At 60.7% G+C, this 9389-nt stretch overlaps 1 long non-coding RNA gene across 1 annotated transcript in view; it reads right to left on the reverse strand.

Annotated features, from left to right (window-relative positions):
• Positions 1 to 9121, reverse strand: part of LOC138820282 (uncharacterized) — a 20854-nt gene extending 11733 nt beyond the window's left edge. The window contains exons 1-2 of the long non-coding RNA XR_011369810.1: positions 8981 to 9121; positions 8722 to 8794 (exon numbers count right to left, since the gene is read on the reverse strand). This is a non-coding gene — a long non-coding RNA (uncharacterized lncRNA). The remainder of the gene's footprint in view (positions 1 to 8721; positions 8795 to 8980) is intronic.
• Positions 9122 to 9389: the final 268 nt, after the last annotated feature.

The raw sequence follows: 9389 nt of genomic DNA on the forward strand, positions 1-9389 counted from the left end.
CCGGCCAACGGCGGCGGCCGGAGGCGGCGGCAGGGACCCCGGGAGGCGGGCGACACCAAACCCAACGCACGCGAGCACGCTCACGCGCGGACACCGCCGGCACAGAGCGGACGGGGCCAGGCACGGGAACCGGGGTCGCGCCGGGCACGCGGCGGCGACACGCCGGGAGAGCACAACGCCCCGGATCCGGGACCGGGGCGGGGGACGAAGCCACACGGCTCGAGACGGAGGAGACGATGCGGGCAAGCCTCTGGCACGGCGGGCAGGAGGGAGGCGCGGGAACCCGGGACGACATCGCGCAGGCACGCGAGGCGGCGCCCAGCGGGAGGAGACACGTCACGCCGGCTTCGGGCCCCCGGACGGCCAACTCCCGAGCGAGGGACGCACGCGGGAATCTCACCGCCACCGCCCCTGTGGCGTACCGGCGGTCCCGCTGGCAGGAGCCCTCGCGTCGTGAGCAAAACCGATCCGGGAAGACCCTTCAAAAGCCACCGCCGCCGCGACAACGCGCCTCCCCCACACCGGGAGAGCAGCCTCACGAGCCGAGCGCCGTCCCCCCCCACCAAGAGAACACACCACACACGCCCAACTCGACCGTCCGCCGGTGGCCGGCCACCAAGGCCAAACCGGTGAGGATCGCGGAAGGCTGATGCGGGTGAGGAGGGCATGCCGGAAGCCCAATAAGAGCAGCGGGGAGGGTCATCGGGTCGGGTCACCGGGGTGAGAGGCGAGCGAGCGAGCGAGCGGCCACCCCCCCCCACGGGCGGGTGGCGCAGCCGCAAACCAGCGGGGAGGTGAGACCTTTCCGGGCACAGCCGGCACGCCAGGGAAAAGAACGCGGGATCTCACCACCCCCAACTCCTGGGCGGTCCCGCGCAACGCCTGGGACACCGAGCCGGCCGACCAGCGGACCGGAAACCCCCACCGCGGCAGCGGCGGGCCCCCCCAAAAGAGGCCCGAGAGGGAAAAGGCAGCTCGCACACGCCTCAAAGACCCCGCGAGCGCCCGCGGAGCCACCCGCGCCAGCAGGGCCCCACCGCACCCATCCACACCGCCGGGCACGGCACCCATCATCGACCGCCTCTTTTTCGGCCGCGTGAGCAAGGGCCCACACACACCGGGATCCTCGGCTCCGGAGGGCCAGAACCCCCCCGAGCGGCACACCACCACGGGCACGGCGGCCCCGGAACACCGCGGGGCCCGGCGCCCGGCACGGCGCCGTCGTCGCCAACGGGCGGCGGCCCACACAGACGCTCGGGAACAGCGTCGCCAGGGGCCGGAGGGGGAGGGGGACGGGACCCCCCAAAAACCCCACGGCACCCCAAGCACGAGGCCGGGAAGCCACACACCACACGCCCTCGCATCGCGACCCAGCACAGGCTCCAGGCTCCGCCACTCGACACACCGCGCGCGAGGCAGGGGCGGGGACGGATCGGGAACGTCCTCCACTCACCACACCAGACGACGGCCCGGGAGAGGCCCCGCGGGACCCTCCCCCAGCTCGGAGGGGGGAGGCGCGGGCACGCAGTTACCAACGCGGGCAGCCACTAACGCTCAAAAGCGGGACAGGGAGCGGCAGGGCCGCGGGAGCCCATCGGGGGCGGGCCCCCGCCAACCCGGCAGCGAACGCCGCCTCCCGAACGAGGATCGCTAGAGAACCTCTCCTCACTCTGAGGGTGGCCCGCACCCAACCCCGACGGGAACCCCGCCGGGACCAGCACACATCAAAGGCGTCCATCCTTCCCACCACGGGTGGCAGGGAGGGGTGGGGCGGGGGGGGGTCTGCGGCAGCAGCAACACCAACCCTGGTCGGTCGGCCTTGCCGTGCGGGGCCAGAGCAAAGTCGCGCACACGGGCGGGGAAGCCCGCACAGGCCCGGCTCGCCTCCCACTGCAACATCTCAGGTCCCCCGGTGCAACAAGAGCCAGGTGACACGGCAGGGAAGACAAGCCAGGACCAGGGCCGGCAGCTCATGCGGGGAAGCCACCCGCCCGGCGCAACAAGGGAAGAGCGCTCCTCCTCTGGGGAACCGCCTCGACCCCCCCTCCCCAGCAGAGACGTCAATCTCTGCGATAACTTTTTTCTCACTGGCACAAGCCCCACAAACCCAAGGACGGCCGGGACACACCACGGGCAGCAGGCTGGCACAAGGCAACGGACAACGCCGGGATCGGGAACGACACCACCACTCAGCCTCAGGCACCTGAGAGAACCGACCGGGAGCGTTCCGGGAGCACCGCAAGAGGGCAGAGCGCGAGGCGCGGCTTTTCACACCACACAGCACGGGCAAGCACGGAGCACCGACCCTCCCTCTCCGCGGAGAGAGCCGACCCCCGTGCCGATAACGAGTCACGGGAAGAGAGGAGCAAGATCAGGGGCGCCCCCCCTCCTCCAGCGTGTACAAGTCCCCGACCTCACGGCGAGGGCAGGGAGAGCGCAGCCGGACCCGGTTGCCGCACCCCTGCCTCCCCGCACACCACCGGCGCCGGCACGGTGGGACGGTGAGGGCAGGGGCCCACGGGCAGAACGAGAAGAGCGGTCCCATTCGCCATGAATGTCCGTCCCTCGCCTGGCGCAGCTTAGGCCCGGGCCCGAAGGAGATCGCAACGTCACCACATCAATCACACCGAGGGGGCGGAGAAGACAGCCACACGGCACTCGGGAGGCGGTGGGGCCCAGGAAGCTCGGCTCCCGAGAGGGCCAACAGCCTGGGATAAAAGCGTAGCCAGGACAGACAACCTTTCGCGAGTAACGAGCGAGGTAAAAGGAAAAAAAAAAAAAAAAAAGAAAAAAAAGAAAAAAAAAAACTTAAAAAAATAAAAAAAATAAAAAAAGTACCACGGGCTTCAGCGTCCCTGGCGCTCGGGATTACCAGGACACCTCCACCGGGCACAGAGCCAAAAGAAGCTAGAGAGGAAAAAAAGAAAAAGAAAAAGAACCACGGACAGCGCTCGGGAGTAGCGCAGGTCAGCGGCCGACCAGGCCCGCCATCGGGAAGCGGCAGGTCGGGGGAGTTGGAGCTAGGGGCGATAGGGGGGAAAAAAAAAAAAAGCCACGGAGGTCGGACGAGCACGACGGCAGGACGGGGATGCCGCACACGCACAGGCAAGGCAAGGCAGGACTCGCCCCCCGCCTTTTCCTCCTCAAGCCGGCCACGGCGAGGGAAGCACACCGCGCGGGCCTACCTATGCACCCCAGGCAACCAACCACTCTCCTCCTCGGCGTGCCGAGGCAAGGGCCAGAATCCGGCACCGGGAGCGGGGGAGAGATCAAGGACGACGGGACTCACTCAGCCACCAACCAACCACCACCACCACCACCACCACCACACCCACGAGCCACCACAGGGGCAAGGCCTGCTCAGGGCAGCGGGAGCCCGGGGTGCGGGGGGAAGGGCAGGGGGACCCGGACCGGGAAGAGACGGGAAAGGCCCGGCACACAGCATCCGAGAGAGCCCCAAAAGACCCGCTGACAGCCACCGGGACACAGCATGCCAGCACCCTCCTGCAGGTACAAAATCCTCACGTCACCACGCCAAAACCAGCTGGTCACGCAGGGGCGACAACTCGCTGGCGACAGGGACCTCTCGGAAACCACATCGGGGACACCTGTCCCCAACACGTCCCCAACAGAGCCAGACACGGAACTCTCAGGGACAGCTGGTCGACCACATAAGGCGAAGACAGACGAAGAGAGAGGGCGGGAGCGGGGTCAGGGGACGCACCCGCCCCACTACCCCGGGTGCGCACGGGCTCACGGCACGAGCGGCACGGGGAGCCTTCCCCCGGCAGACGCGAGGCACCCACTCCGAGAGGCACCCAGCCACCACACCCACACCGCGCGGGGTCGGTGGTGAGCGCCCTGCCGCCAGCACGCACACACGCGGGACTCCCGGGCTCGGGTCCCCGACTCCCGAGGTGCTCCCTCCGCCTCGACTTTTCCCCTACGCAGGGCCCACCGGGCAAGTCCCCGCCATCGCGCACACCGCAGACGGTAGGTAGGTAGGTCCCGGCCCCGAGGCTCGCCTCGGCCGTGCCCACGGCTCCTCGCGCCGGAGAAGTCTGTCCTCCGGCCTCCGGGGCCGTGGAGAAGGCCGTGGAGGAAGGCCACACGGGGCCGGCGACCCAGGCCCTCGCGCCCGGCACGCGCCAAGCGCTCACTCGGAGGTGACTCCGACGACCATCCTATGTCGGGGAGGGGCGGGGTGTAGGTCCCGGCCCCGAGGCTCGCCTCGGCCGTGCCCACGGCTCCTCCCGCCGCAGAGGTCTGGCCTCTGGCCTCCGGGGCCCGTGGAGGAGGCCGAGGAGGGAGGCCACACGGGGCCGGCGACCCAGGCCCTCGCGCCCGGCACGCGCCAAGCGCTCACTCGGAGGTGACTCCGACGACCATCCTATGTCGGGGAGGGGGGGGGGTGTAGGTCCCGGCCCCGAGGCTCGCCTCGGCCGTGCCCACGGCTCCTCCCGCCGCAGAGGTCTGTCCTCCGGCCTCCGGGGCCGTGGAGGGAGACCACACGGGGCCGGCGACCCAGGCCCTCGCGCCCGGCACGCGCCAACCGCTCACTCGGAGGTGACTCCGGGGAGGGGGGGTGGTCCGAGTCCGGGCCGGGACCGGCCCCACCACCTAGCGGCTCACCCGGGGACCCTTTCCCCCGACTCCCGAGACGTCCCTCGTACTCTCCTTCTTTCGCCCTCAAAGACCAGAGTCCAGGGAGGGGAGGAGGACAAGGCGTCGGGCCCAGACAGAACTACGGGAGGGGAGGAGGACAAGGCGTCGGGCCCAGACAGAACTACTGGTCGACCCGACCAAGCCGCCACCCCCGGCACAGACCGGGCACGGAAGAGAGAGCGGCGACTCACGGCCCCACCCCGCGCTCGCCTGCGGGCGCAAAGTCCGACAGAACAGCCGCCCCGGCGCCACAGCGACACCACGGCGACAGTCGCGCCCGGCACCCGGTAGAGGCCGGGCCTCCGCCCGGCTCGCTGCCGCCAGACCTCCTCCTTCACTCGCTCGCTCGGCTGAGAACGAGGGGACTGTCATATCAAGGCGGACGCCAGGGGGAGCACGACAACCGCCTTCCAACGACCGACTCCACCGAGCCGCCGTACCCCGGATCGGCGCGCGCCGGCCGGCTCTGAGCTCCGGAGACACAGAACACGGAAACGAATCGCCTCACTCCCCACCGCCACGCACCGAGAGGCACAACCTAGGTCAGGACCTGCAGCCGGGTCCTCTCTGCGACCTCACGAACGACACCAGAGCCACCAGAGACCTAGACCGAGATCGAGCCGCCGCCGCCGCCGCCGCCAGCGACCAAAGTGAAACCAGGAACCAGGACGGGAGTCGCCCGAACGGAGCGGCCCGAACCCGAGAACCGGGAAGTCGGGATCGGTCCCAAGCAGGAAGGGGCGGCAAAGACGGCAGGCCTGCACCACGAGAGAAAACGAACCGGCCACCCGCACGACCTCCGCCGCCCGTGGCAAGACCCCCACCCCCACCCAACATGGCCAGAAAAGGGCAAGTGAGCGCTCGTCCCACCGTCTGCCCGCCCGTCTTTTTTTTTTTTTTTTTTTTGGGGGGGGGGTGTTTGTACGTTTTGTTTTCTTTTTCCCCCAGATGGAAACCAGAAAGAAACAACAACAACAACAACAACAACAACAACAACAAAAAACTCCCAAAGATGGGTCGGCTCCAGCAAGAGACGAGCCCTCGGGAGGCACCCCGCTCACTTGTGAAAGTCCGCCGCCCGCCCGCCCCACAACACGCTCCCTCCCCCCGCCCCCACCCGCCCCCCCCTTCACAGGCAGGGAAAGGGCAGGGGGAAGGCCAGAGAGAGGTTTCTTCTAACACAGAGAGGGTAGGTACACGTCACGCACACAGGTCTGGAAACCCACGGTGACAGCGCCATGGGAAGCGTGAGTCCACTCACCCATCACTAAATGACAGGAAAGCCAAACGAGAGCCGCTGGCTGGGCAGAAAAGGCCTTTGACAAAATTCAACATTCATTCATGCTAAAAGCTCTGGAGAAAATAGGAATAGAAGGAACATTTCTAAAAACAATAAAAGCCATTTATGACAGACCAATAGCCAATATTATACTTAATGGGGAAAAGCTACAACCAATTCTCCTAAAATCAGGAACAAGGCAAGGATGCCCACTGTCTCCACTCCTCTTCAATATAGTCCTAGAACCCTTAGCCAGGGCAATAAGGCAAGAAAAAAGACATTAAAGGGATCCGCATAGGGAAAGAAAAAGTTAAACTATCCCTTTTTGCAGACGACATGATACTATACCTCCCTCCACGATCCCTAAAAGTCCATCCCGAATCTCTTAGAAATCATAACTCTCTTCGTCAAAATAGCAGGATACAAAATAAACCCACAAAAATCAGTTGCCTTCCTATACACTGATAATGTACAGGAAGAGAGGGAAATAAAGGGAGCAACCCCATTCACAATAACCTCCCGAAAAATAAAATATTTAGGAATTAACCTAACCAAAGATGTAAAAGAACTATTTAATGAGAACTATAAAAAGTTAAAGAAAGAAATTGCAGAAGACACTAGGAAATGGAAAGACCTCCCATGCTCCTGGATAGGCCGACTTAATATAGTAAAGATGGTAATACTTCCAAAACTAATATACAAATTCAACGCAATTCCTATTAAAATCCCAATGACGTACATCACTGAAATACAGAAAACAGTCCAAAAATTCATATGGAACAACAAAAGACCTAGAATAGCCAAAACAATTCTAGGGGATAAAGACAATATGGGAGGGCTATCCATGCCGAACTTCAAACTCTACTACAGAGCTATAATAACAAAGACAGCATGGTACTGGCACAAAAACAGACCCGAAGACCAATGGAACAGAATAGAAGATCCAGAAATAAATCCACAGGCCTACAGCCAGCTGATATTCGACAAAGGAGCCAAAGACATACAATGGAAGAAACACAGCCTCTTCAACCGCTGGTACTGGGAAAACTGGGCAGCCACATGCAGAAAACTAAAAGTGGACCCCAGCCTATCACCATGCACCAACATCAACTCAAAATGGATTAAAGACCTTAACATTAAACCTGAATCTCTGAAACTACTGCAGGACAGAGTAGGAGAGACACTTGAACTAATAGGCACAGGAAGGAACTTCCTGAACAGAGTCCCAGGGTCACAACAAATTGGAGAGAGACTCGACAAATGGGACTACCTTAAAATAAAAAAAACAAAAACAAAAACAAAAACAAAAAAACAGCTAGCCTTTTCTAATAGGCTCTGCCACTCTCTCTGGAGCAGGATTCGGGGCATGAGGCGATGAATCTGAACCCGACACACAGGTGTTGGAGGGTAGAGGCATCTTCACTCACATGCCTGTGGTGGAGGACCTGGACCCGAGTGTGGCGGTGCACAGTGGGTGTGGGTGTGTGTGTCTGTGACTCTGTGTGTGTGTGTCTGTGACTCTGTGTGTGTGTGTGTGTGTGTGTGTGTGTGTGTGTGTGTGTGTGTGTGCGGGGCTGGGGGGAGGGCAGGTAGGGAACCCTAGGAGGAAAGACAGGGAGAGACAGACGAGGGGCCCCGGCCCAAACAGAGTGGGGGGGTCAGAGGGGCGATCCTATCTCCCGGGGGGGGGGGGTGAAGCATGGTTAGAACCCACAGGCCCGGCGGGCGTACTTCTCTTTGGAGTTCGCACTGGGAACATATGCGGGCAGAAGCGCCCCAGCACACACATCGCATCGCAGACGGGTAGAGAGGCAGAGCCAGGGGGTCAGGCATGGTAAACACTCTATTCCGTCAACACACACACACACACACACACACACACACACACACACACACACACACACACACACACACACACACACACACACACACACACACACACACACCTTAGGGTGTGTGTACAATATCCACAAGGTAAAAGTTTATTCATCCATTCCCCAAAGAAGAAGAAGAAGATTATGTCAGTTACAGGGAAGTAGATGGATGGACTGATGGACTAGGAGCGGGGGGGGGGGGGGGCGCAGAGGGGGGGGGGGTGCCGGCGGCGGCGGAGAAGAACCTAGAACAGGTGATGCCAGGGGAAGACAGACCGGCGGAGAGACAGACAGACCGACCAACCAACGGCACCTGTTTTCTCTCCTACGTGGACGCTAGACCTAAACTATAACTGGACATGGTAAGCTACACAGCACTCCGGGCAAACAGAGTGTGTGTGTGTCCCCGTGTGTGTGACACACATACTGTCCTTTTGTCAGAAGGTGTAACTTCTCTGAGCATTTAAGATATTGCAGAGAAGACACAAGACGTAATATCTGTAAGTGGCACGACTGTGAACGTATTATAACAACCGGACGTGTGAGGACCAAAGCTGGAATTAGGAGGACAGAAATGTACCTGTCCTCACGCTTTGGGTCATGATCACAAGTACATTTGGTTTAGGATCTTTCAAAACACATCGATGTATCCTTCTGGACACGATGGTCTAGGACCACACTAGTCAATAGCCACTTCAAAGCCAGATCCGCGGTTGGATACGTCTCAATTGGCTTATATTGCAAGTGATTCTAGAGAAGACAGAGAAAAGAGAATAGAGGGGAATTTTACCTTGCTATTGGGTGTGAGGTGGGGTGGAAAAAAAAAGAATTAAGAAGGCCACAGATTGGATTCTTAGAGTGAAAAACCATGGTGAAAATGGAATCGGAAGGAAATTTACTCACCAATCATGTAATCATTGTCCTAGTTCTCCAGACAGGTTGTAATCTTCTTTTCAGTACTGGTGCTCCAGCCACTCTAGAAAGCATACATGTAAGCTTCCACTGGCGCTAGACTTTACGTACTAATTGTAGTCTTGCGCGTCTTTTCACAACCCAGCCTCTCAATGCCATAATAACAGATAACTGGGGAGCCACTTTAAAAAAAAATAGCTTCCCATGGGCTGGGAAGGCGGCTCACTGGTAGAGCTCTTGCCTTGCATACCTGAGGCCCTCGGTTGGAATCCGCAGCACCACATAAGCAAAAAGAAAAAAGCTGGGAGTGGCGCTGTGGCTCAAGTGGTACAGTGCTTGCCTTGAGTTGAAGAGCTGAGGGACAGCATCCAGGACCAGAGTTCAGGTCCCCTGACCGGACCCTCCCCGCCCACAAAAAAAAAATAGCCTCCCAGGAAACACAGGAGCCATTTAGTCAGCTTGCCCCGCCCACACCCAGAAGGGAAGATAGAGGGTGGGTGTTGCTAGTAGTGAGGCAGAGTTCCACAGGTAACTGAGGTAACTTTTGTCTTGTAAATGTAGTCATGGCAACGAGTTACAGTGTTGCTTAGGACCTTTTAGAAGAAACTGGAATTCCAAGGACTGTTATCAGGAAATCTAGGCAGGAAGCCTCTCAGAGA

Source organism: Dipodomys merriami, unplaced genomic scaffold (genome assembly GCF_024711535.1).
Source record: "Dipodomys merriami isolate MVZ:Mamm:240054 unplaced genomic scaffold, mDipMer1.0.p SCAF_854, whole genome shotgun sequence".
In the NCBI taxonomy this organism is placed as follows: Eukaryota; Metazoa; Chordata; class Mammalia; order Rodentia; family Heteromyidae; genus Dipodomys; species Dipodomys merriami.